This window comes from Thermobia domestica, chromosome 17 (genome assembly GCF_964235325.1).
Source record: "Thermobia domestica chromosome 17, izTheDome1.hap1.1, whole genome shotgun sequence".
NCBI classification, from domain to species: domain Eukaryota; kingdom Metazoa; phylum Arthropoda; class Insecta; order Zygentoma; family Lepismatidae; genus Thermobia; species Thermobia domestica.
This window is the reverse complement of record NC_137470.1, coordinates 110,542,654-110,568,083: the sequence shown is the minus strand read 5'-3', so window position 1 is coordinate 110,568,083 and position 25,430 is coordinate 110,542,654.

The window sequence follows — 25,430 nt, the reverse complement described above, 5'->3', positions numbered from 1 at the left end:
ACTGGATAATCACATACATCCCTACCAGATATAGGATCTGTATATTGTCGATACAATGTATTTTAAACTTATTGCACTAGTTTGTCTTTAGCGTATAATTTTAATTCCAATTAAAGTCTTAAGGTTTATTGCAATGTCAATTGGTGGAAACTCAATGTCGATTTGATCACAAATAAACTGTTTATCAATACAGGTATGCACCCACGAACCATGTTGGCAACCACCACACAATCTAGATATATGTTGTGCAATATGCATGACACATTTCTCAAAATATTACTTTTTCAGGAATATATTTCCTTTGTTACACACTTCCACTGCATGTTGTGCACACTGGAATACATAGATGAGTTTGTTCCATTCCGATTGCGTTAGATACACCAAGTTGCGGGCTTCATGCAATGTACTCTTTTTACGTAACAGCACCATTGTCTTCTCGAGGACTGTATGCAACACACTTCATGATTTGAGCCTAATGATTTGACTATTGTCACATTTAACTCATCATGAAAATAATCATTCATTTGGTCCATTCGTGGACATAATATTTGCCATTCTTCAAAGTTCAGTTGTACACCAAATTGTTCTGCTTTGCCCAATCGGATAACAGGTTCAAACGTTGTAGCACAGATACCAATCATCACAAGTTTTGTTTTAAATATATTTATCGGATAATAGCTTGCGAAGAGGAATTCTTTATCGTTAGAAGTACACATCTTTCCTACTGCTTGAATGATTTCATGGGTTATAGCTTACAGACTAACACGGAATTCGCTGACGTTTTCATTGATGATTTCATAGAGCTATTGCTGACGTCATTGGAAAGGAATGTGCAGACGACTGAATTCATGATTTCATCACAATTACTGACGTCGTGCTGACAAAATCAAATTCACCGATCTGGCTGTGTACTGAACTCAAATTGATGACTTCGACCCAAGAATTCTTTGTAGCATAAAGATACAGATCCAATGTTTGAGAAACGTAATAGTTCTTCCTGTTTTGAAGCTTCCATGGGTAAATATTTTGCTGGTAAATAAAATTCTTATCATTGTGAAGTATCACTACGATCCTTAATCCAAGCTTTGTAGGAATCATTCGCCTAGCAAAGATTCTCTACGGTATATTCTGTTGTAAACCAGTAATCTTGGTAAATGATTTCATTACATCAGGTTAGTTTAGAAACGTTACGTTATGAAGAAAACTAACACGAACGATGATGCAAAAATAATCACATCGCATTACCACGTTCTGACATGTACTATTGCATCATAATAAACATTGTTACCAAACGTTTTTGTTCTAAGCAATTACCGAACGGTTGTTTACTAATGAGTGCATAATCTTAAAAATATTAAACTAAAATTTTCCAAACAAAATTTTGAAAAAATATTTTCAAACAAAAATTTCGAAACAACAATTTTCAAACAAAATTTTTCAAAAAACAAACCAAAAAATTTCAAACCAAATTTTCTAACAAAAATTTCTAAACAAAAAATTTTCAAAGAAAGTTTTCAATCAAAATTTTGAAACAAACAATGTTCCGAAACAAAAAAATTACAAACAAAAATTTCAAACAAAATATTTTCAAAGAAACTTTTGAAACGAAAAAAATTTCAAACCAAATATTCAAACAAAAATTTCGAAACAAAAAATGTCAAAAAAATCAAGCAGAATTTTGAAGGAAAAAAGTCAAAATTTTGAAACAAAATAAGTTTTTAAAATTTTTGAAAACAAAAATTTCACGGTTAACCTTCAAAGTATCCTTTTTTAACTATTCGATTAGCAAATAAACGGTTTTGATCATATATATCAGTGAGCGCAATATGTTGAACGAAAATTTTCAAACCAAGATTTTTAAAGAGTAATCGAATCAAGACTTCAAACTGAATGCAGCAAAGATGGTAGGATGTACGTGATTAACCAGTGCAGTGTAATAAAACGATCAATTTCAGTGATTTGTGTTGTTCGTTTCAAGTACAACCCCATGATCTGACATGTACTTTTGCATCATAATAAACCTTGTTGCCAGATGTTTTTGTTTTAAACAGTTAGGAAACGGTTCTCTACCAATGAGTGCACAAACTTAAAAAAGTCAAACAAAAATTTTCCAAACAAAATTTTGAAAAAAATTTAAACAAAAATTTCGAAACAAAATTTTGAAAAAAAATTTCAAAAAATTCAAACGAAAAAAATTTAAACGAAATTTTCAAACAAAGATTTCGAAACGAAAAATTTAAATTGAAAACATTTTCAAAATCTTTGGAAAAAATTGTCAGAAATTTTTACAAACAAAAATTCAATACGAAAAATTTTCAAGCAAAATTTTGAAACAAAAAAATTGTCAAACAAAAGTTTCAAAAAATTCAAAAGGTTCTCAAACATATTTTTGAAAACAAAATTTACAAACTTAAAAATTTCACGGTTAACCGTCAAACTATCCAGTTTTTAACTATTCGATTAAAAATAAACGGTTTTCATCATATGTATCAGTGAGTGCAAAATGTTGAACGAATATGTTCAAACCAAGATTTTTAAAGAATAATCGATGAATCAAAATTAAAAACTGATTGCAGGAAAGATTTGAAAATCATTAACCAATCAGATTGCATGAAAGATAGTGATCATCCAATTAAATTGCATCAACATTAACTTTGCCTGTGTCAGATTACATCACCTTTTGACTAAGTTTCAGTGTTGTAGCGTGTATTGGCTTTAGATTATAAGGTTCAATAAGGTTGCCTATCAGATTTCTGAAAACTCAAGGTAAAATCAACCACCACCAATGATCTTAGACTATGGGCTATGACTAAAGTTCAAAGTATTGTTTGAAAGTTCGCGCCTCATACTAAAAATTTGTTCATCACAATTCCCAAATTTAAAAAATGGTCCTACGTACGTCTCTCGATATACCTAAATCTTAGGATTAAACATATAATTATATATTCGATGAGGTCAATAACTTCCGTCAATTGTTTACCTTAGCAGAAAAACTGTTGCCTAGATGTGTGTTATTTGATAACTCCCAAACTCAAGTACCACAACAAATTTTGAAAAGGAAATGAATTCCTGTACACTACCTCATCAAGGTCAATCACGTGGTACAACGTATTGCTTACGTTTATATTTTGGCCCATAAGCGGGAATAATCAAGACCAATGACGTAATTTCATTTGACATTTCTCAAATTTAGGTAAAGTGATCCTACAAAGTTTAAGACGAATGTATTAATATATCAATGTCCTGGATCCTTAATCCTATTATAGGACAATAACTGACCACGTGACCACACTAATATTTGACAATAATTTACCCAAGTTGGATCAACCAATTCTAAGAACAATTACCAATTATTGATTTAAGAATGAGAAATGTACCCCTCCCAAAATTTAAGATTGGTACACAAATACACCCGTGTCTCATGAAAAAGTAATAAACCGTGTACTCATAACTAACTAACTAATTAACTCTATGGCCTATGGAACCCGCAGGTTCAGTGCCGCGTTCACAAAAGCTCTCCACTGACTTCTATCCTTAGCTAATTGCATCCAGTTTCTACTTTGTATTCCTATCTCTGCGAGATCCATCTTAATATTATCCTCCCATCTGCGCCTAGGTCTTCCTAATGGTCGTTTTCCTATGGATCTTCCAGTCAAGGCTTTGAAAGCGTTTCTACTTTCTTCCATTCTAGCTACATGACCTGCCCACCTAAGCCTCCTAGACTTGACGACCCTAACAATGTTGGGTAAACCGTATAAACTATGTAGTTCCTCGTTATGAAGTTTCCGCCATTCCCCATTCTCGTTCCTCTTGGGTCCGAATATTCTTCTCAGGATCCTGTTCTCAAATACTTTCAGTCTATGTTCTTCCCTCAGAGTAAGTGACAATGTTTCGCAACCATACAGAACAACAGGCATGATTATCGTTTTATATATTTTAAGCTTCAAATTCTTCAACAGAATTCGCGACGACAAGAGATTTTGAACCGAATAGTAACACGAATTCCCTGTTTTTAGTCGACATTTAATTTCTTCGTGAATATGATTTTCATGTGTTAATATTGATCCTAAATATTTGAAAGTATCCACTTTATCAAAAGTATTATTTAATATTTTAACGCCCCCACAATTTGCCGTATTACGGTCCCGACGCACTTCCATGTATTTAGTTTTCTCTGCATTTACTTCTAAACCCATGTCCCTGCAAGCGTTTAATAAGATCTCTGCATTTATTTCTACTGTTCTCCTATCATCCCCTATTAAATTTACATCATCAGCATATGCCATAACCTGGTGAATACCGTTCAACTCTAGGCCCTGGTTGCTATCTTTGATTTTCCTTATAGCGTATTCCAGCACAAAGTTAAATAATAATGGCGACAACGCATCTCCTTGTTTCAGGCCATTTTCGACGTGAAAGCTCGTGGACAAAAATTTTCCTACCCGGACTTTACTTTGGGATTCACTTAAGCATATCTTAACCTCATATGCGTGAACCGTGTACTCATTCAATAATAAAGCCGTATCAAAGAAGATAAAATAGGTGAATAACCTTAAAAATTTGTATATTTGGCCATGAGAGGGACACCAACATTTTACAATGGGTCCTAGAAAACGTTTACCGAATTTTGTTATTTGATAATCCCCAAAAGGAATGGTTCTATGTACCTCAACAAAATTTAAAAAGGAACATAAAAATATAAAGGTAGTAAACCTCTGTACATACCCATATAAAAGGGAATCCATATCAAAGGGAATAAATTGAGTCAATATTCGAACACGTGGTCATACTAATTTCTGGTAATTTATATCCATGAAAGGGAACGAGATTTATAACGATATATATATTAAGAACCTATATTATTATACCAAACTGGGCAATTTCCTAACTTTAAGGATGAGCCAATGTACCTTTTCCAAATTTTAAGGTGAAAGCATCGATGTACTCATGCTTTATAAAAGAAAATAGACCCCTGAACACATTCATATATTCATATAAGGTCATAAAACCGTATCAAAGGGGGCAATAACCTCCGAAATTTGAATTTTTAACAATTTTTGCGCTTGAAAGGGAACGCGGTGGACCACCCAAATTTATACTAATACATATTAGGGTCCAAAATTTAAGGCGGGGGCCAATGTATTCCTTTAACTTTTCAACGTATGCAGCAATGTATCTATATCTTAAGAATAAAATAGACCCCCATACATGTCCATATAATCATATACGTTAATAGGACCACATTAAAGTGGATAGCTTAGGTCAAAACCAAACATGTGGTACAACGTATTGGTTACGTTTATATTTGGTAATTTTTACCCATAAAAGGGAACAAGATGGACCACCGAAATTTATCATGATTCATATTGAGGTCCTGTGCTATGATACCAAATGCTTAGAATGGGCAATTTTTAAAATTGAAGAGGTGGGTCAATGCACCCCTCCTAAAATTTAAATTGGTGCACCAATGTACTCATGTCTTATGTAAGGAAATTGGCCCCTTTATACGCCAATATAACTATATAAGGTAACTAAACCTCATCAAAGGGAATAAATTAGGTCAACTACCCCGAAATTTAACTTTTTGGCAATTTTTTACCCATGAAAGGGAAAAAGTGGACCCCAATACTGATAAAAGTACTATGGTCCTAGGCTACTGCACCAATTATTTAGATTTGGCAATTTCCATTATTTAAGAGGGGTGGTCCTAGATACCCCTGCCAAAATTGTGGGGTGGGCCAAGGTACCCCTCCTAAAATCTAGAGTGGTGGTCATAAGTACGCCTACGTCATTGACTCCGGGCCGCCCTGGCCCAGGGGCGCTAAATATTGTGAGGCGCTTGCGCTACTAGGGAACACCAAATGTTCGGCCAAGTCAGGCCATTACTACTTTTATAACGACTCACCAAGGGTAGTCGTCAACCTGGTTCGGCTTAGTAAGATATATAAATCTTAAGTGGTAGTATTTGTTTGCATGTAAAAATTATCTTTAATAATTATATACCATTATTCTCACCTTTTCTATTAGAATGATAACGTCGATGAACGTTGCTAAAATGGTTTATTAGCTGATATACTTTATAATATATTTTCCTTCAAACTGTCAAGCACACCAACTTGCTGACTAGGTATCCATAAACATGTACATAGCAACAACTATCCCATAATAATATCTTACATATCTTAAAAACATTCTTCTTCTGTTATTATTAAATTAACATTCTATGAAGTATAGTGCATATGTATGAGCACTTTCTGCCCAAGGTACAGGTAATTATTAACCTATCCAAAGTATTTTGTTATATAAAATGTCGCCCGACACATGGACTGAATATAAAAGTCATAAGCGAGTTTGGCTTTTATGTTCAAGAACCACTGGTCCGTTTACAATACTGTTCTTACATTGCATATGTCCATCACATTTTGATCGCACCTCATATATATCTTCATTACATTTCATATATATATATATATATATATATATATATATGTATATATATTTATAACAAATATTACACTTCATCAATACTTATTTTTAATTACATTCATTATATTATTATTATATTTTCTTATTAAAAATATCGTCGCTCATTTATTTAATCGTTGAAGGGTGCGAATTCAAAAATCGTAAGGGACAAACATGAGTTACAAATAGTCAGGGCGCATTATACGATAATCATTTTAGGTGATATTTTAAAATAAACATTAGATTAATAAGGCATCACAACATAGAAGAATCTCATTCAAGATAGTTGTCGAATATTTAGTTTTATAGAATAGATCTTCTTCTTAACATAATCTTTGACAGTTAAGTTTTCAACACAAATCAATCTAATATAAATAACCTTTGCTTTTAATCATTTATGAATCGAATTATAATTCTTACATATATTAAAAACATTTGAGAATTATCATTGATTAATGAGAATTAAAGAAAATTAAATTGAATAAATATAAAATAAATGTTCATGAAAATCTATAGCTGATATGAATTTAACCTAATTTCATTAACGGTAATCAGGTTACATTCGTACTTGCATACGATTCTAATAAAGTACATTGTACAGCACAATCATGATTATGTCCCGTATTATTGTTCTGTACAGAAATTACTTCAATACCTGGATCTTGATGCGAAGTGACATCTCTTGTCCTCCCATTACGTCTATCCACGTAGTTCGCTGTATTCCTGGAATTTCGCCATACATTTCGTCTATTTTTAAACCTATTTTGATTATATGGTCTAACATATGGATTGCTACGATTAATTAGGTTAGGCGGATTCCCTACATAACTTTGCCTATTTTGCTCATTTTGATTGCTAGAGTATACTCGGCTTAGGTTATGTTCCGTATTATTCACACTTCGGATATTTAAATTCCGAACAGGCACCAAATGATCTGAATTATTCTTATTTTTACCCATTCCTGCTTGTTGATTCATGGCAAGGTATTGAGTTTCATAGCATTGGACAAGCATTAATAAATGGTTGAAACTCATACACTGTGTGGAAAATAAGATCTGTTGTAATTTAAATGGAAGCAAATTTCGAATCGATGCTATTATTCTCGATTCCGTTTGCAATGGATTAACGACCTTTAATTCGTTGTAGGTATTTACAACAAACTCTACAACAGATTTATGCAATCGAGGATTGAAGTGTTGATTTCTAATGGTAGCATCTCTATTCGCAAGCAAAAAGTCATTTTCATAATTGGCGATCAGTGCCGCTTTGAATTCTTCATATGTACTGATGTGATCACGTACTGCTTTAAACCATAATGAACAAGGTGGGAGTAATACATGAGGGATTAATTTCATATATTGTGATCTATCTATACACATTATATTGCATTCGTCCTGGAATTTCTCTAAGAAAGAAGTAGCATTCTCGTTACACTTACCACTGAATTTGCTCATAGCTCGAATTTCACTCATCTTAACACTTAATTTTACCTTCCTTTTATCATTTCGTGTACTTATTGGGTGATAGTTCCTATCCATGACGTGATGTGTCGTTACACCATCTATGTTTCGCCCATCTGTACCCTTCGGATGTATTTCTTCCAATATAATATCCTCATCAGACACCGGCGAAGGCGAGTTCATCTCTGGTGAGTGGGGAAACTCCATGCGATCACTACACATGTTATTACGGTATGTGTTGTTTTTAACCTGTAGCATTCTAATTTCTTCCTGTAACGTAGCTATCAATTGCGTATTTGCACGTATATTGTTAGAATTATTGATGACCTGGATCTTTTGTTGTTGAACAGAAGATTCTGTTACTTCTAAATCCTTTTTTACATCACTGATTTCTTGTCTCAGGTGATTGTGATTACCCTGGCATTCCTCCGATATTCCTTTTAACTTTTCCTCGAACTGCGAGGTGATATCGCTCATCGTCTGGATAATTAATTGTTTCGTTTCATCCGACTTCTGTTCCATCTTCTGTTCTATCGTCTGCTTCAATTCTTCGTATTGCTTGTTGATTCATCAGACTTCTGTTCTATTCGTCTACTTAATTCTTCATATTGCTTGTTAGATTCATCAGACTTCTGTTCTATTCGTCTACTTAATTCTTCAGAGTTATGCTTCATCGTCTGCTTTAACTCGGTAGACATTTGCATCAATTGCCGCTGTAAGACTAGCAAGATTCGGTGTTCTGATGTCAATCCTGATGTTACACTAGGTTCACCGTTGTCACTATTAGTGGATTCATTCTCCATTATTTCAGTGTCCATTTTCCTTATAATTATTCTACCACTTCTCAATATGGTGAAATTTGTACTCATTAACTTTATGACAAAAGTAAATTCAACCTTACTCTGCTTCGGGATATGAATTTACAACAAATCCCGGGTTTCGGCACCAAAATTTTTATAACGACTCACCAAGGGTAGTCGTCAACCTGGTTCGGCTTAGTAAGATATATAAATCTTAAGTGGTAGTATTTGTTTGCATGTAAAAATTATCTTTAATAATTATATACCATTATTCTCACCTTTTCTATTAGAATGATAACGTCGATGAACGTTGCTAAAATGGTTTATTAGCTGATATACTTTATAATATATTTTCCTTCAAACTGTCAAGCACACCAACTTGCTGACTAGGTATCCATAAACATGTACATAGCAACAACTATCCCATAATAATATCTTACATATCTTAAAAACATTCTTCTTCTGTTATTATTAAATTAACATTCTATGAAGTATAGTGCATATGTATGAGCACTTTCTGCCCAAGGTACAGGTAATTATTAACCTATCCAAAGTATTTTGTTATACTTTGTAGGTATGAGAACGCCTGAACATATCCAACCCAACTTACACGTAACTTTTGTCGTCTCTGACAGCAGTTGGTGGCACTGAGTCAGGTCTTTATCCAAATAAAATGGTGAGTACATGACGCACGAAACTGTTCTCCATTCTGAGATGAATCGCTTTGATTCAGAGTGTGTTGTCCAATGAACACCATATATTAATCTCAATATTGCTGTGTATGTAATGTATTATTTCATTATATACTGTATATCCAAAGAAATAAAAATACTAATCACACATGAATCAGAAAATGCTTGAAAGTAAACGAAAATATGAAATTTAGAACAACTGTTGGAAATAAGTTTGTAAATTAGTGTCTCCATTGACGGACCATGTACAATTCTCCTTATTCCAACATCTTTTTCTTTCTAGGGAAGAGAATATCTTGCTTGTCACATTGAGTTTGAATTGAAATTGAATCATATAAAAAAGTTCCAGCCTGGCCGGGATTTGAACCCGGGTTTACCGAATAGAAGTTGAATGCACTAACCACTCACCACTAACCACTAACCACTAACCACTACCGAGCCATTTCGTTTCCTACCCTAACTGATGCCTATTTAAATCGTTTCGTGGAAGAATTTACACAAAATACTAATGCTTATGTGAGTGTCTTAATGATACACGAGATTTCCTTGTTTAACTCAAAAACAAGTTATATAGACGTTCATAAATAACGAAAATATCACGAAACGTTTTTGAAGTTGAGGACACGTCATCGATATCAGGGATGGTCCCGATTTACGTTATATTTCTTCTTTACCTTAATTTCTAATATCCAAAGAAGAAAAAACGACAGAAATTATTTTCACATTCTTTGAATTGTATCAACACGTGTAGAAATAGACAGTTCTATGTTTATGTTCCATAACTACTGCCTTATTTTCTTATATTCATATGTGGAAGTTTTTGCAAATTGAGCCAGTGGCAGAAGCTGAGTGATCTCGGGCTTTCGGCTTCTGATCTTGAGGCGCAATCCGCTAGGGGTTCGAATTCCTCTGAAGAGCAAGATCGGAATTTTAACTGTCCTCGGTATTTCTGGGTTCGTTTCCGTCTAGTGTTTAGAATACGTCGAAAGGACATGAGGTGATAATGGCGAGCAAAACTCCGCTTGGGGTGATTTGTTTTAAAAAATTGTGAAAGCAGGAAACTCCCACTGCAGCTACCTGGGTTTAAATCCTGTCATGGCAATTATTAATTTTTTTGTATGCGAAGGTAATGCTTATGTAATTGGTATTGTAATTCTGTTATTCCTTTATTATTTTATTATTATTGTTATTATTACTGAAGGAAAGAAAAAGCAACATAGTCGAAGCTATTCATAGGAACAGAAAAGATATACGATATGTAAGAAGTTTCTTAGGTTTACACACGAACGCAACAATATTATTACCTTTATGGATTTACAAATAGAATTAGCATTTTATGACAAGAAATGGAATATAAATATTTGTTAGCTGATAACAGTAATGCATTTTGTTTCATCCTTTTTCGAGGTAGAAAGGTGAAGTGACATCTTAAATAGGATCATTCTCGTGACTAGAGTTGTAAGTTCGATCATTACTTGCAATTTTTGCACAGCTAGGATCAATTAATATGAACTCATTTTTGACCCATACTACAGCAGTAAGGACATGTTTAGCCCTCATGTATTCATCAATTCTTGTCGAAACATATTACGTTGCCTGACAGTACGAATCAAAGTTGATACGGATGACGTAATTTTGTGTTGTTGGTATTTTACCTGTGAAGGAAGTCCTCTCAACTCTGAGACCCAGAGAAATTGAATATTTTTCATGTTAGTATACGTCAGAAGTATCAATACTGCAAATTATAAAAAGTTCCTTAATTGCCTCAACGGGAATCTAACTCGGGACCCCAACATTATGAAACTAACGCTTAAGCCACTACTCTAAGACTCTTCTGGAAGAAGGAAAAAATGGATGTGTAGTGAATTCAGTAATTACACACTTTTACGATTCTAATGTAATAATGGTGAAACTTTCTGATTTCATTCATGATAAAATAGTAAAGTAGGGTCTGTTTTGCGGAAAGAATAGTCCAGAGAATTCAACTTTAAATTGACAACTAAAAATACGTACAAACACACAAAACCATGCAGGAGAAATTGGCCTTGAGAGTGCTTCGAGCCCTTGACAGACTTATTCACTTACTCTCTTTGATAATCTAAACCTTTAAAGTAGTTCCCGTAGATATACAAAGGTGAAATGTAGTATACAGGCTTGGTGTAGCGTGCAAGTAAACAAATAAAAAGCAACAGGATAATATTTGACTTCCCCAACACCCCACAACGGAGTGTGTTGATTTTCAACAAAAAGACTTGTAATCCAATCAGAAAATTCATGAAATATAAAATATGTAGCCAAGTCTCGACTTTGGAATAATAATAATAATAATAATAATAATAATAATAATAATAATAATAATAATAAAAGAATAACAGAATTAGAATAGCAATTACGTAAACAATACCTTCCAATTAATAAAAAAATAATTGCCACGACGGAATTCGAACCCGTGTCTCTGCTTTATGAGTTTCATAATTTGCCAATCTACCACAAATTTCTTATTTAAAGATAAAAATAAACTAGTTGTAACGGAAGATAAATATAGAACTTTCTTTTTCTACACGTGTTGATTAATTTAAAGAATGAGAAAACAATGTCAGCGGCTTTTCGCGGATTCCAAGAGTTTCAGATATCTTCTGATCTTATTGGCCGATACAGATAGGACATCAAGAGACATGTCCTACATATAGCGGAAAGTAAAGGGCAATTGCTGTCGGCCCTCGTAGGCGAGCTTGTTAGTAATGAAAGTAATGAAAAACTTTTCAGTAATGCCAGTAATGAAAAACTTTTCCTGCGTGGGTTCAACCGCTGCCCAAAGAAAGTTTTCTTTAATTTTTTTTTGAATTTTTCGTAACACATTTTTCGTTAAAATAAGATTGAAAATACTACTCGAAAAGTGATTTACCGATTATTTTTTAAATTTTCATAACACTTTTTTAATAAAATAAGCTTGCAGTTTTACTACACGGATCCATAGGAAAAGTAGTAGTAGTAGTAGTACTAGTAGTAGTAATAATAACAATCAATATAATAATAACCTCCTCAGACCTGAGTCTGTGATAGCAGGGAAAACTTACACGACTGTAATTAAATTGGTCATTCGTGACCAAAAAGTAAGAAAATGTGGTCATTTGGTGTATCAACATTGTGGGCGCGTCACACAGTAAGGTATCTTATTTGATACCTTAGGTCTTAACCAAGCAAATACATGAATTCCTTGCCTCCAATTTAGATTAGCAGTTATGCAAATAAAGTGAAAATGGTAAGAAACAAAGTTATGATTACATGTCTGTACAATATTTGAATTTCGATTACATTCTAAATGCATAAAATAAACATGTTAAATATTACAATATATATTTATTGTAATAGTACTCCAGTAATAGATCCAGAAAAGTAAACAGTTTTCTTATTTCTAAAAAGTTACACTGAATATTTTTAACTGTTGTCTTAATTATAATTTCAAGTTATCTTCGTATGTTGTTTTCCATTTTGTGAAATACAGCAAAGCAATTTCTTCCATCGTATAAATGTTAACCCCCTGCAATTTTCCATCTTGCATTTTGACTTACTGGCCTGTGTTTCGGGATTATATTCTGGTATATGTTCAGCATGCGTGTTCTTGCTTTCTTAGGAGGCACAGGAAGAATTTCCCCTGGTTTTCGTTTCCTTCCGACATTTTCTTCATACTGGAATTCTCTGTTGAACTTGCTTCAGCTGAAGAATCCGTATCAAATATCAGATCTTGTGCAATTGATAACTTAAACTCATAGTAATCAAGAATATCTTTTCTTGACATTTAGCCTCTTCACAGTATTCAATCCACAAAACCGACGAAGTGAAAAATACATCTTACAGTCCATTTTTTGTCCTTGATTTGATGCGATACTTGAAATCACACGATCTAACATATCAACACCGCCCATATGAAGGTTGTACTTTCTGACATTTGCTGGTCTTGGAACCTGCACATACTCTTTCTTCTTTTTACACCAACTGCGACATTCATCTACATGATTCAGTCCAATATTCGAAGAAGCAAAGAGCACAGATCTATTGTCGAATCATTTTACTACTACTACCTGATCATCGTTTCGAACCACCTGATCGTAAGTGCCTCTACCCCCGGATTTTAGTTGCGAGTCGGTTTTCAAATCCACATATTTTGGAATGCGAGATTTCATTATTGTTCCTGTTGCGAGAATATTTCTGTCAATTAACATGTTCAATAAATGGATGATGTAAAGTATCTGTCGGTGTATAGTTGTGTTATCTGGTAAACTGTAACACATTTTAAGAACTACACGCCTACCAACATCAAGTGTCTCTGGATTTTGTAAAATATTGGAACCAATATTACTTCTTTTCCTTCATCCAAATACAGATCGAAGGGCAAACCATTCTGTAAACAGACGACAAATACTTTTTGTCCTACTGGATTATTCTTTCCTCTTATGTATTGTTTCATAGGTACATTATCATTAAAAGGAATAATTTGTTAGTCAATCGAAACCTACTTAGATCTTGTGTTTTGTCTACACGTACTCGCAATTTGGGACACCACTGGGCGTTTTTACCAGATCCTGTCCTCTTTACGTTGGTGAGGTGTAACTGAATCATCGTCCACAACTTCGAGATTTTTTCTGAGCTGGAGAAACTTGTCTCTGCTAATATTGTCTAACACAAGCGGTATCTTATTCTTCTGTCCCATAACATTCTCGTTCTTGGTAGTCCCAATAGGGTCTTTGCAATAGAACAATCAATTACAGTTTTGATCATCTGTCGTGCTATATTGAAAGATTTACCAAAATCCCGGACACTTCGCATGACCGTATACTTCACTACGTCTTCAAAAAAGTAATCCCCGAAATATCTACTGAAATACTCATTTGGATTCTGTAACTACATTCGTAACTACAAAACACCATCATCTAACTACATTTGTATCGGTTGTGACCTAAGGTATCATATTCTATACCTTCACTATTTGTTACTATTATGATGTAATAACTTATATGACATTTCATAAAAAACACATAGCACTTCTTATAACATCGTAAATATTATTCAATAATATAAACTACAATTAATGATATAAGTAACACTTAGCTCGAGAACTCCTCACATGTGTTCGCCCAGATTTTCCTGCCATTCTTATGCCTCTTGCAGGGCTCACAACAGCACAAAACAAACAGAACAATTTGCGATCACAAAGCGCACGCCGCACAAAACAAACAGTATAGTTGTTGATACCACAGGCACAACTTTCATCGTTGAGAACGTTTGAAAACAAGACGCAAATCCCAAGGTATCACATATGATACCCCAGGTCTGAGGATAACAACAACAACAACAACAACAACAACAATAATAATAATAATAATAATAATAATAATAATAATAATAATAATAATAATAATAATAGTAGTAGTAGTAGTAGTAGAAACGGGTTAGAAGTCCCGCAGAGGTAGGTTAGGTTCTGTTCTCATGCTCAAATTTTTCTGTACATTTTACATTACCAACTTCAAACAGCTGGCTAGTGTAGCGTGCGAAAATAATATAGGGTAACACACGAATACTGAAACTCTTGGGACCGGCGTATGTGGTGCCGTCTTCTATTCTATGGAAATTAGATTTTACGATGAGGACGAATAGTAGTAATGTAAATAAGGGAGCCGTTAAAAACGATGTGATAACTTCAACTTGAAGAACGTTTCGTGATATTTTCCTCATTGACGAATGTCTATATAACTTGTTTCTGACAAGTGAGTTAAAGAAGGAAATCTCGAGTAAGTCATTGTGACACTCATAGGGAACGTCTCCTTATATGAGCATTAGTATTTTGTATACTCTTATATGTAACGAATTTAACTAGCTAATAGTTTAGATGAAAGATGAAGTTACTCGGTAAGTGGTCAGCATATTGAACTTCTATTCGGCGGATCCAGGTTCAAATCCCAGCCAGGTTCAAACTTTTTCAAATGTTTCAAATTCAATTTTAATACATACTCAGTGTGATAAGCAAGATCTTCTGTCCTCCAGACAGAAAAGGATGCTGCAATGAGGAGAATTGGAAAAGGTCCCTCAATGGAGGCAATCATTTAGAAAATTATTTTTAACAGTTATTCTAGATTTGATATTTTCAGCTAATTTTAACCTCTTCACGGATATCGTATCAAGTGATACCACATATTTATCGGGAAAATAATCCGGTTTTTTTCACGAAGAAGAGTGTGAACTGAAGGTAAGTAAAAACAATTGCTTCAGAATAATATTTTTACTTCAGTTCGCACTGTTCTTCGTGAAAAAAAGCGGATTGTTTTCCCAATAAATATATGGGATCATTAGATGCCGTACCCGTGAAGAAGTTAATCATTTACAGACTCATGTGTGGTCAGTATTTTTGTATCTCTGAACATATGTTATACAGTATAAAGAAATAATACATTACATACACAGCAAGATTGAGATTAATGTATGGTGCTCTTTGGAAAACACGATTAGAACCATAGAGATAGTAGAGTGTTCCTTAGTTTGGACCAACTTTTTTTATCCCCGGGAATAGTTATACAGGTATATAGGAGTTTAAGTTACTTTTTGTATCCTTAGAGGGGCCTTTTTACTTTTTGTAGACCGATAGTGACCTGATTCTACACATAATTCACATAGATTTTCATTTGAAAAGCAAGATTCACTTTTTTGTTACTCCTTACAAGCGTGGGTTTGCTTTTTATTCCTTCTCAGAAAGCCCTGTTCACTTTTATTAATAATTAGAAAACCCTGTTCATTTTTAGCAGTCCATAGAAAGCCCTGTTATTTTTTTAACAGTCCATAGAAAGCTCTCTTCATTCTTTAACAGTCAATAGAAACTACTGTTCATTTTTTATTACGCATTAGAAAGCTCTGTTTATATTTTATTAAGCATTAGGAAGCACTGTTTGTTTTTTATTTACCTTATGACGCGTGTATGATATTTCCGCTGGCGCCTTTACTGTCTGGCTACCGTCTTGACTTGTTTCCTTTATAGACTTCCGCCTTCGCTTTGTATAACCGCCCGCCAGGTCACGCTGCGCCACGCGCTAATGCAATTTGCAGGCTCTTCTATACTTTAACCCACGTAAGAAGAGAAACTTAATACATGCCTTTTCATTTATTCTTTGCTGCTTTATCCTCTACTCCGCTGCCGACTATTTTCCTGGTGGTTTGTGGTTGCCCGCTGGTTCATTGATGTTGCCAATCTTTTATAACGTGTTAGAATTTGCAGCGTGAACCAAACCCGAAGAAATATTGTGATACTGCAATTGAAACTTATGATTTTAGAGCGGTTGAATATTTTGATTCAGACCATTATTGAATTTAATAAATAATGATTAATTGGGTGAATATATGAATTTGTTATTGTAATTTTATGAAAAGTATAGAGATTGAACAATTATGCATTGAAGAATTTTTAAAAAAATATTAAAAGTTAATTTTACTTTATGAATATTTCATCACACTTACACGTATGTTAGCCGGAAATGTATATTTCTACAAGCTTAGCTTGTTTATCATTTTTATTCCACTGGATAATATGGGTTGCTTCATAGTGACATATCATCTGAATGGATACCTTGAATTATGTTTCCTCGTATAAAAATATTTTTCATTTCCCCTTTATTACTATTGTTGTTGGTGGTGGTGACGATCCTAACATTAAATTATATGAAAATAAAATGTGGGTGACATAGCTCCGGACGCGAACTTGTTACCTTCGTATTTTAACTCCCGGCACCTTCCCATTTACGCTATGGCGACACTTGGTGCACAGAACTGTTTATTTTCTAGTGGTGCATACACCCCTCTTAGTGTCATCTACCTTTTAAGCGTGAAAGCGTTACCAATACCATCAGACTCCTCTATCGGCGAAAGTTGCAACTTGTTGCATAAGTCTATACTTGTTAAGTTTTTTTATTAATTCGGAGACGAAATAAATGAAATTTAGTTTTTTTAAATGTTAAAATGATTGCAGAATATATTATTAGGTATTATAATATAGGTTTTTGATGGCCATACTAGTTTTGCTGTCTATGTTTTATTGGTTTTTAAACTACAGAAAATTAGATTATGTATTTATATGGATCACATTGATAACTATAACTTATTTATTTTTGTTGAATCTAGCTCTTAAAATAACACTCTACAGGTGTTGATTATTACTTAATACATTTGAACTCTTTTTAGCTGATTACTTGGGTATATAGACTGTGTATACGATTACATAAATTTAATGTTTATGGTGACTCTCCCTTCCCCTGTGTTAAAATCGAATAGAGTTTGTTTTAGGTATTACAGAACGGTACTACGCTTATTTATTTAGAGACATTATTTCTTGTGATTAGCTAAGCTGAAATTTTTAAATTAATAACATGCCAGGTGATTTTTATGGAGCGCAAAAACTAAGGATACACTATTATTTTGTATTGAAACTGAAATTAGAAATTCTAGTTTCGGTTTGCTTGGGATAACAGATAATTATTTCTAGATTTCGGGGTCCGGGTGCATTATTTAAATTGGTTTCATGATGACATTACGTATTAATGAATACTATTTGAAATTGGAGGTACTAATATTATTGGAGGGGAGAATATTTCGTCTCAAGCATAGGACGTTTAGTATTGTCATACAACATGTTTAGAATAGTTTTATGACGGTGCTAGTTGCATTATACGTCCCACTATAAAATATTTGAGCGAAGAAAACTTCGTTTGGATTTCGAGTGGATGTTATCACTTTAGCTTTTCATGATAGCGTTTTTCTGTTTATACAAAGGTATTAACTATATTTATGGTATAAATATTTGCATAGTGTATGCGTATAAACAATCTATAGTAAATGTATATATACAAAGTGTACGAATATAAAATATTCTACAGTAAAAATATATACATACTCTATACGTATAAGATATTCTATAGTTCTAATACAAACTGTGTTAGGTTTTAGGTTATCCTTTGTGGAAGTATCTTTTTATTCTTTCATTTTCATTAAAATTATGTCCCTCATAATTATTCGAACACTGTGTGATCTGATAAAAAGTTCCGAAATATTAATAAAAGTCGTTGCTAAAGTGTTCCGAAAATAGTAAATATTGAAAACTTGTAAATAATTCGATTCCTGTTGAAATATTTTCAGAAAAATTGTCGATTGTGAAAATATTTAAAATTTTTATAGAAGCTGGTAAGAACATTTACAGTGGAAACCCATATGTAATTCGTTTTATTTATAATAACACTTGATGTTAAAAATAGTTGCCATCTAGTAAATAAATAAATTAGTCAAATAGAGCAACTTGTTGCAATGTATAAATAATTCGTTTGTTTACGTCAGTATATGTGTTTGTTCGTATCTTTTATTCTTTCGTTTTCATTAAAATTATTTCCCTCATAATTATTCGAAGACTTTCTGTGAACTGGTAGAAATTTCCGAAATATTAAAAAGCTCGATGTTAATTATTTATGTGCTCGGTTTCTGTGAAACATTAGCTTATTTAATCTTTGGTGTTATTTATAATAACACTCAGTGTTAAAAATGGTTGTGAATGAATAAAATTTAAAAAAAATATGTCGCTGAAAGAATGTATATTGTTTTTTTGGGTCGGCCAGCAGACTAGCTCAAAGACGATTGGACTTTGAAGAAATTAGGATAAACATCTGCAGTTATCCTGTAAGTATGCAACCAATATTAATTACATTACATTTTTCATAGGAAACCTGTTTCATAATGTATATCTTTGAAGCTTTCTTTCATTTGCTTAGCAATGTTATTTATTCTCTCGTAATAATTTCTTAATTGGTTCGTATGCTAAGCATACTCGTTCTTATAAATTTGATTGTGATTATATTAATTATTTTAAATTGGATCATTTGCTTTTGCAACTTTATTTTGACGGGTCTTTTTGAATTTTTTACTGATTCGCTTGTGCAAGCTCTGCTTTTGGGTTATTTCGTTAAAACTCAGAGGAATTATATTCCAAAAATACTAAAAGTTGTGATCTCATGAAGAATGATTTGAAAACACTAAAACGTGTGAACGTATTAAAAAGCTTGTTAAATTAAAAAACACTCGTGGATAAATAGTTGTTCTTAAAACTGAGATTTGATAAAAGTGATTATGATATTAATAAATAGCTTAGTGTGAACTTACAAAACACAATACATCAAAATTAAATCAAAGTAAAGTTCGGAAAATATGCAATGAAATCGTAAATATATTTTGTTAGAACTTAAATTGATTTTTATGTATACTAATAAATGTTTTTATTGATTCAGTGTTGACAGCAGGATACAAGTGTTGTGTTGCGTCGCAAACTGATACACCGTGTACTGTTACACTTATTTTTATCTAACCAGTAGCGGTGAGTGTTCATATTATTTATATAAATTGTATTTGATAGATTTTTAAAGTTAGTACTAATTTTTTTCTTTTAAAGATTGCAAAATTACACAAATAAAATTTAAAGTAAACAAATAGTTTATTGTGAATATAACAAAGATTAAATAACTAAAGGGTTTAACTTACTGAAACCATAGTATAAAGAAACACACTTCAATGATTAAAGACTTTCTTATACTGACACAAACTTACAAATAATTTTGAGTTTAACATAGTGAAAAGAACTCAAAGAGAATTGCAAAGTTACATTTCAAGAATTGTAGATTAACATTACATGTGTTCATACTAAGTACACAATCTTAATAAACGAATATTTTAAGAATTAGAATTTAACATTGCACAAAGATGCAAATAATTAAAACAGTAGATGTAAAATTACATTTTCGTTTTGCAGCATTTAAATTTTAATTACATTTTGCTTTAACATTTTTTAAAATTTTATTTTGCGTTTAATGTTGATCATATAAATAATTTCTCTGATATTTTGGGTATAGCAAAGTAATAAGAAACACACTTTATTTTTTAAATTTTTAATTTACACTTTTTTGCATTGCAATTGTTTAATGTAGCTAAACGAACACTTGAAGAGTTACACTTTAAAGTGTTTAATTTTACAGTTAGAAAATAAGTGACTGTTATAGTAGAAAATAAAACTAACATGTCTACTGAACAAAAACTTTCATTACTAATGAACAATAATTCATAATTCATAACATTTAGTAACACAATAATTCATACAATAACAATTACAAAAAATACACTTACATTAAAACAAAATTTATATATTGTATAATAAAAAGTGTATTAATTTATCATCATTTAAATATTTATTGTGTATATTACTTTTGTTTCGTGATACATTTCATTCTTATTTTTCAAATGTACTGTTTTAACTTTTTCTTTTTAGCTATTTTATCTTGTCAACTAATTGTGGTTTTTCTAACCTAACTTTCCCATATTTTACTATATGATTTAATTAACTTCTTCTGATATTTGCTAATTTTTGTACACTATTGTTATTCAATAATTTTTCTGCTGCGGTATGTTCTTTTGCTGATTGCTATTTTTTCTTTGAACTATGATTTGTAACTAATAACTTTTTCATTCTAACCGTATGCTATTCTATATTATTCTTTTGTTTTATGAATCTCATTAATTAAATAGTTAAAATCTATTTTTACATTACTCCTTTAAAATGAAGTTTTGATATAGTCTTTTTCTGGTTTAGTTCTGCTAATTTTTTTCTTAAATGTTTGTTTTTTGTTTATTTTGTTTCTTTATACTTTTGTTGCTGGTTATTCAGTTCGTTTTATGTGTTCCGAACTTCATTTCAGGAAATTAGTATGTGATTAGTGCAATTTACTTTGAGTTGCACGTCATAATATTTAGGAAGTCCACTTATTATAAATAACACACTTTTTAAAGCATTTGAACTCAAGGTGCCAACATCTTAATGTGTTTGAGTGCGAGATTTTAAACCCTAAGTGTATTTGGATACGAGATTTTAGTTTAATGCGTCTGGGTACGAGATTACATTTTCCGAAAGTATAAATTACGCGTAGCAAGCCGTGGCAATTCACTATAGAAGAAGCAGCGATAGAGTAAAGACGTTCCTGATTGTACTCTCCGTCTTGTGATCATCAATTTATTACGGGGCGTTGTCTTTTAGTTATCGGAAAGTGCTGGTGGATTTGCCAATAAACTTACTAATGCATCTTCGGGAAAATACTTAATAAATCATAAAAGTCTAGTTATCAAACTTCAAGAAGAATTATTCCTAACCTTACCTTCGAAGAACTTCGTCAAGCTTCGGGAAATTTCGAATAAAATTTGTGCTTCTTTACTTGTATATAAGAAGTATGGAATTGTCAATCCCTCATTATACAGGAAGCAATTTTCCGTGCCGTCTTGTCTAAGGGAGCTCCGTATTCGTTGAACAGGAAAATAAAGACGTGAACCATTTGAGTACAAGATTATAATCTGGATAATGTATAAATAGACCTAATAGGTTGAGCAGAAATCATTTTGTCATAATCATTCGAGAAGATAACATCGTAATATCAGCGCTCCAGTGATTCTTAGCTAGAGGATTCTTGGAAACCTATTGTATATAGTCAACTTCAAAATTGTATTGTGCTCAGTTCAGAGGAAGAACTAGAAGCGTGCGGACGTGTCTAAGTGTGTTCTTGCAAAATTTTACCGTGGAATAATTAACAGAAACAAATAAATAGTTTGAAAAAATATAAATTCGATCCTACGAAGAAAGATCCTACGTGGTGTAATCATTGTCTTGTAGGAAATTCACAAATTTAGAGTTGAAAGCATTTTGCACAATTTAAATTTACACAGCATAAAGTAAATTAATATATCCGAGCGTGCAGTGTTTGTACCGATATAAATTTGTGTAATTTATTAAATACTATATTTGATAATAAGGTGAAACAACTAATTAATTGATTGCTTAAAATAGATTCAACGATGGCACCTGTTCAAGTGAGTGAAGGTACCAACACGATTAAAGCTATGTTGGAAATGTTGGAAAAGCGGGGATACGAAGATGCCGGATAAGTTTTCTAAACCTGGGAGGTGGTGACGCAGTGTCACGCGTTAGTGATGCGAGTAACTAATGATAGTTATGTTACGTTACTGCGGGCATTATTGGCGCGTTTTGGTAATGACCTAATTTTTATTTTGACAAGTTCCAAATCCGCAAAGGATATTGTTGATTTATGTCATGTTGGCTTCTTCCGTCAGGATAATATGCGGGAATTGGCGCGTGAAAAATTTAAAGAGTTGTTATCTGCAGGAAGACTTCAGGCTTAACTGTAGATTTCTCTGTCGAGCTCATGAGTGAGCCTGTAAATTTGCTAGGTCCTAGTTCTGCACCAGGAAATATAATGTATAGTGTTGGAACGAATGATTATTTTCGCATCATCGATAGTAAAACCAAACATTATCCTTACTTTCGCTTGCGTGGAAAGGCAATTACAATAAAACGCGTGCGCACCATTGGAATCGAAGACCCGGTTGTTTATCTGCAGAAACTTTCACTATGTAAAAGAGCATGCGTTAAATTACGTTGACGATAACATGTATGTTGGTATGGTTATCGAGAGCTCTGCCTCGACGCTGAACAAGCCAATATACATGACGTGGCGTCCAAAAAAAGAATTGAACTCGGAGGCCTTCTTCAGAGCAATTGATACGTGCTTAATAGTAAAGAGCACTTCCTTTTCGGGGATTCAGTGATGTTTAGGGAAGAGATCGAACACGTAGCACTAGTAAATACGTTGATCTCTCTATTCATCACGAGCTAAGTACCATTCCGCTGAACAAGGACGTATACCGCCTTCCCTAGAGCATCATCCTTGGGATAGCAAGGGCCGAACACAGTTATAAGCAACTATATCGGTAAAAAAATCACCCACAACGACCTAAAGCGGGAAAAATAGCCACTGATGCGGATATACACATCCAAGAGCAGTGCGGGTGCACAATTGAAGATGTGAAAAAATTTCAGCAATACCTGGCACTAAAGTACCAAATCGTCGTATACGAACGAAACACCATGAACCGGTAGCACCATGTAATATATCCGGGAGTAAAAGCAGAAAAACAAATCCTCATTGTCTACGAGAAGGGTCATTACGAATGAATTACGTGTATCTCCTCTCTGTTGGGTGTGAACGATATTGTAGGCATTGTTTACAGGGATATAATTATGCACAATATCATAAATGTGCGGATAATTGTAGTTCGTGCGAGATGTACCGTGAGGTATGTGTTGATGATATTAAGCGGAAGTGTACATATTATCATAGATTGTTTCCTTCAGCTGAATGCTTTACGAATCATAAGCATGTAATTGGACGTGGCAAGAGTTTATGTGAAACAAAGCGGTTTTGTCCCTAATGTGCTAAAATGTACAATTTACGTCGTACAAAATCTGACTATCAATGTGGTGAGCGTTTGTGTAAGTCTTGTGATAAGCACGTAGACGCTGACCATAGTTGTTATTTTCATCCCTTATCCACATTGATAGATTTCTATATATCGATTTTGATCTGGGAACGATGTCACTTCGTAAGAATGAGTGTGAGCAACAAGAACACTGTGTTAACTATGTGGTTTGCATGAATATATGTCATGCTTGCAAGCATACAAGCTGGATGATTAATGCTTTGTTTGTGGAAATGAACAAAGAAAACGCTAGTTTGACTTTTCAACAATCGATGAGTCCATTAATTTCGTATTAATGTCCCATCCAAAGTTTCAAAAAATCTTTGTGCTTTCGCACAATGGTTCTAATTACGATGTCAAGTTCAGTTGTAGGAATCTAATAGAGAAACATTGCCTACCTCCACACTTATTATGCTGGGTCAAAAGATTATTGAAATGCGGCTTGGTAATAAAATTATTTTCAGGGATACTAACCTCTATATGGGTATTAAGCTGTCTAAATTACCCAAAACTTTAGGGTAATTTACGAAAGGGATATTTCCCATATGTGTTCAACACGGAAGAAAACTAAAATTATGTAGGTAAGATTTCGGATCTTATGCTTTTTGATCCGGACAGTATGAGTTCTTCCTATCGACACCACCTGGCACCAAGAACGTGCTCTGAGTGGAGAGCAGTATGATCTGCACAAGGAGATGGTAATGTAGTGCCGCAACGATGTTAAAATCCTCGCTGAAACGGTCAACAAGTCTTCAAACTTTATCGAGGAAAAAACTCACGGGATCCAATGTTTTATGTCTTCGTCCACTATTGCAAGTTTGGCTATACTAACGTATCGGTGAACATACTTACTTGAAGAAACGATTCCAGCTTTCCTTCTCCCGGGTTCGATCACTGAGACCGGCACAGCTTAGAAGCAATGTGAGGTATGTGGAACGTACCGAAGGAAAAAGAATCCAACAATCTGGGAATGTACGGGAACGATCTTTTGTTAAATATATGGTCGAAGGATTTGATAACCTGACAAAAAACTGCATACGAATTTAATGGGTTTTACTTCCATGGCTGACCGAAATGTTCTGCAACGCTTCGGGATCAACTACTTGACAGTTCCTCTAGTCATGCTACATCAATGCAGGAACGGTATGAAAATAGGATCACGAAAACCGCATTCCTAAATAAGTTAAATCTCAATACTGTTGAGATGTGAGAATATGAATGGGACAGCATGGTGAAAAATGACAAAAATTACAATAGTTTATCAAAACTCAGTGTAAGGACCTTCTCGATCATCTTGCACCTAAAGAAGGTCTTCTTGGTTTTCGTACTGAATGGTTCAATGCATTGTACGAATGTAGCGATGACGAAATGATTCAATATCTGGATGAAACATCGTTATATCCGTATGTGATGGCTCGTAAGGCGATGCCCGTAATTAAGCCTAAAATCCATAAGGGACAGACTTTCCAGAAGTGGAAGGTATCTATGGGCTGGTTAAATACACTACCTTGCCCCCGAAAGGTCTCTTTTTTCCGGTGCTGCCATATACATGTAACATTTGAGTTATGTTTGGTTTATGTCGCATGTGTAAGAAGGTGGAAAATGTCAATAATTGCAGA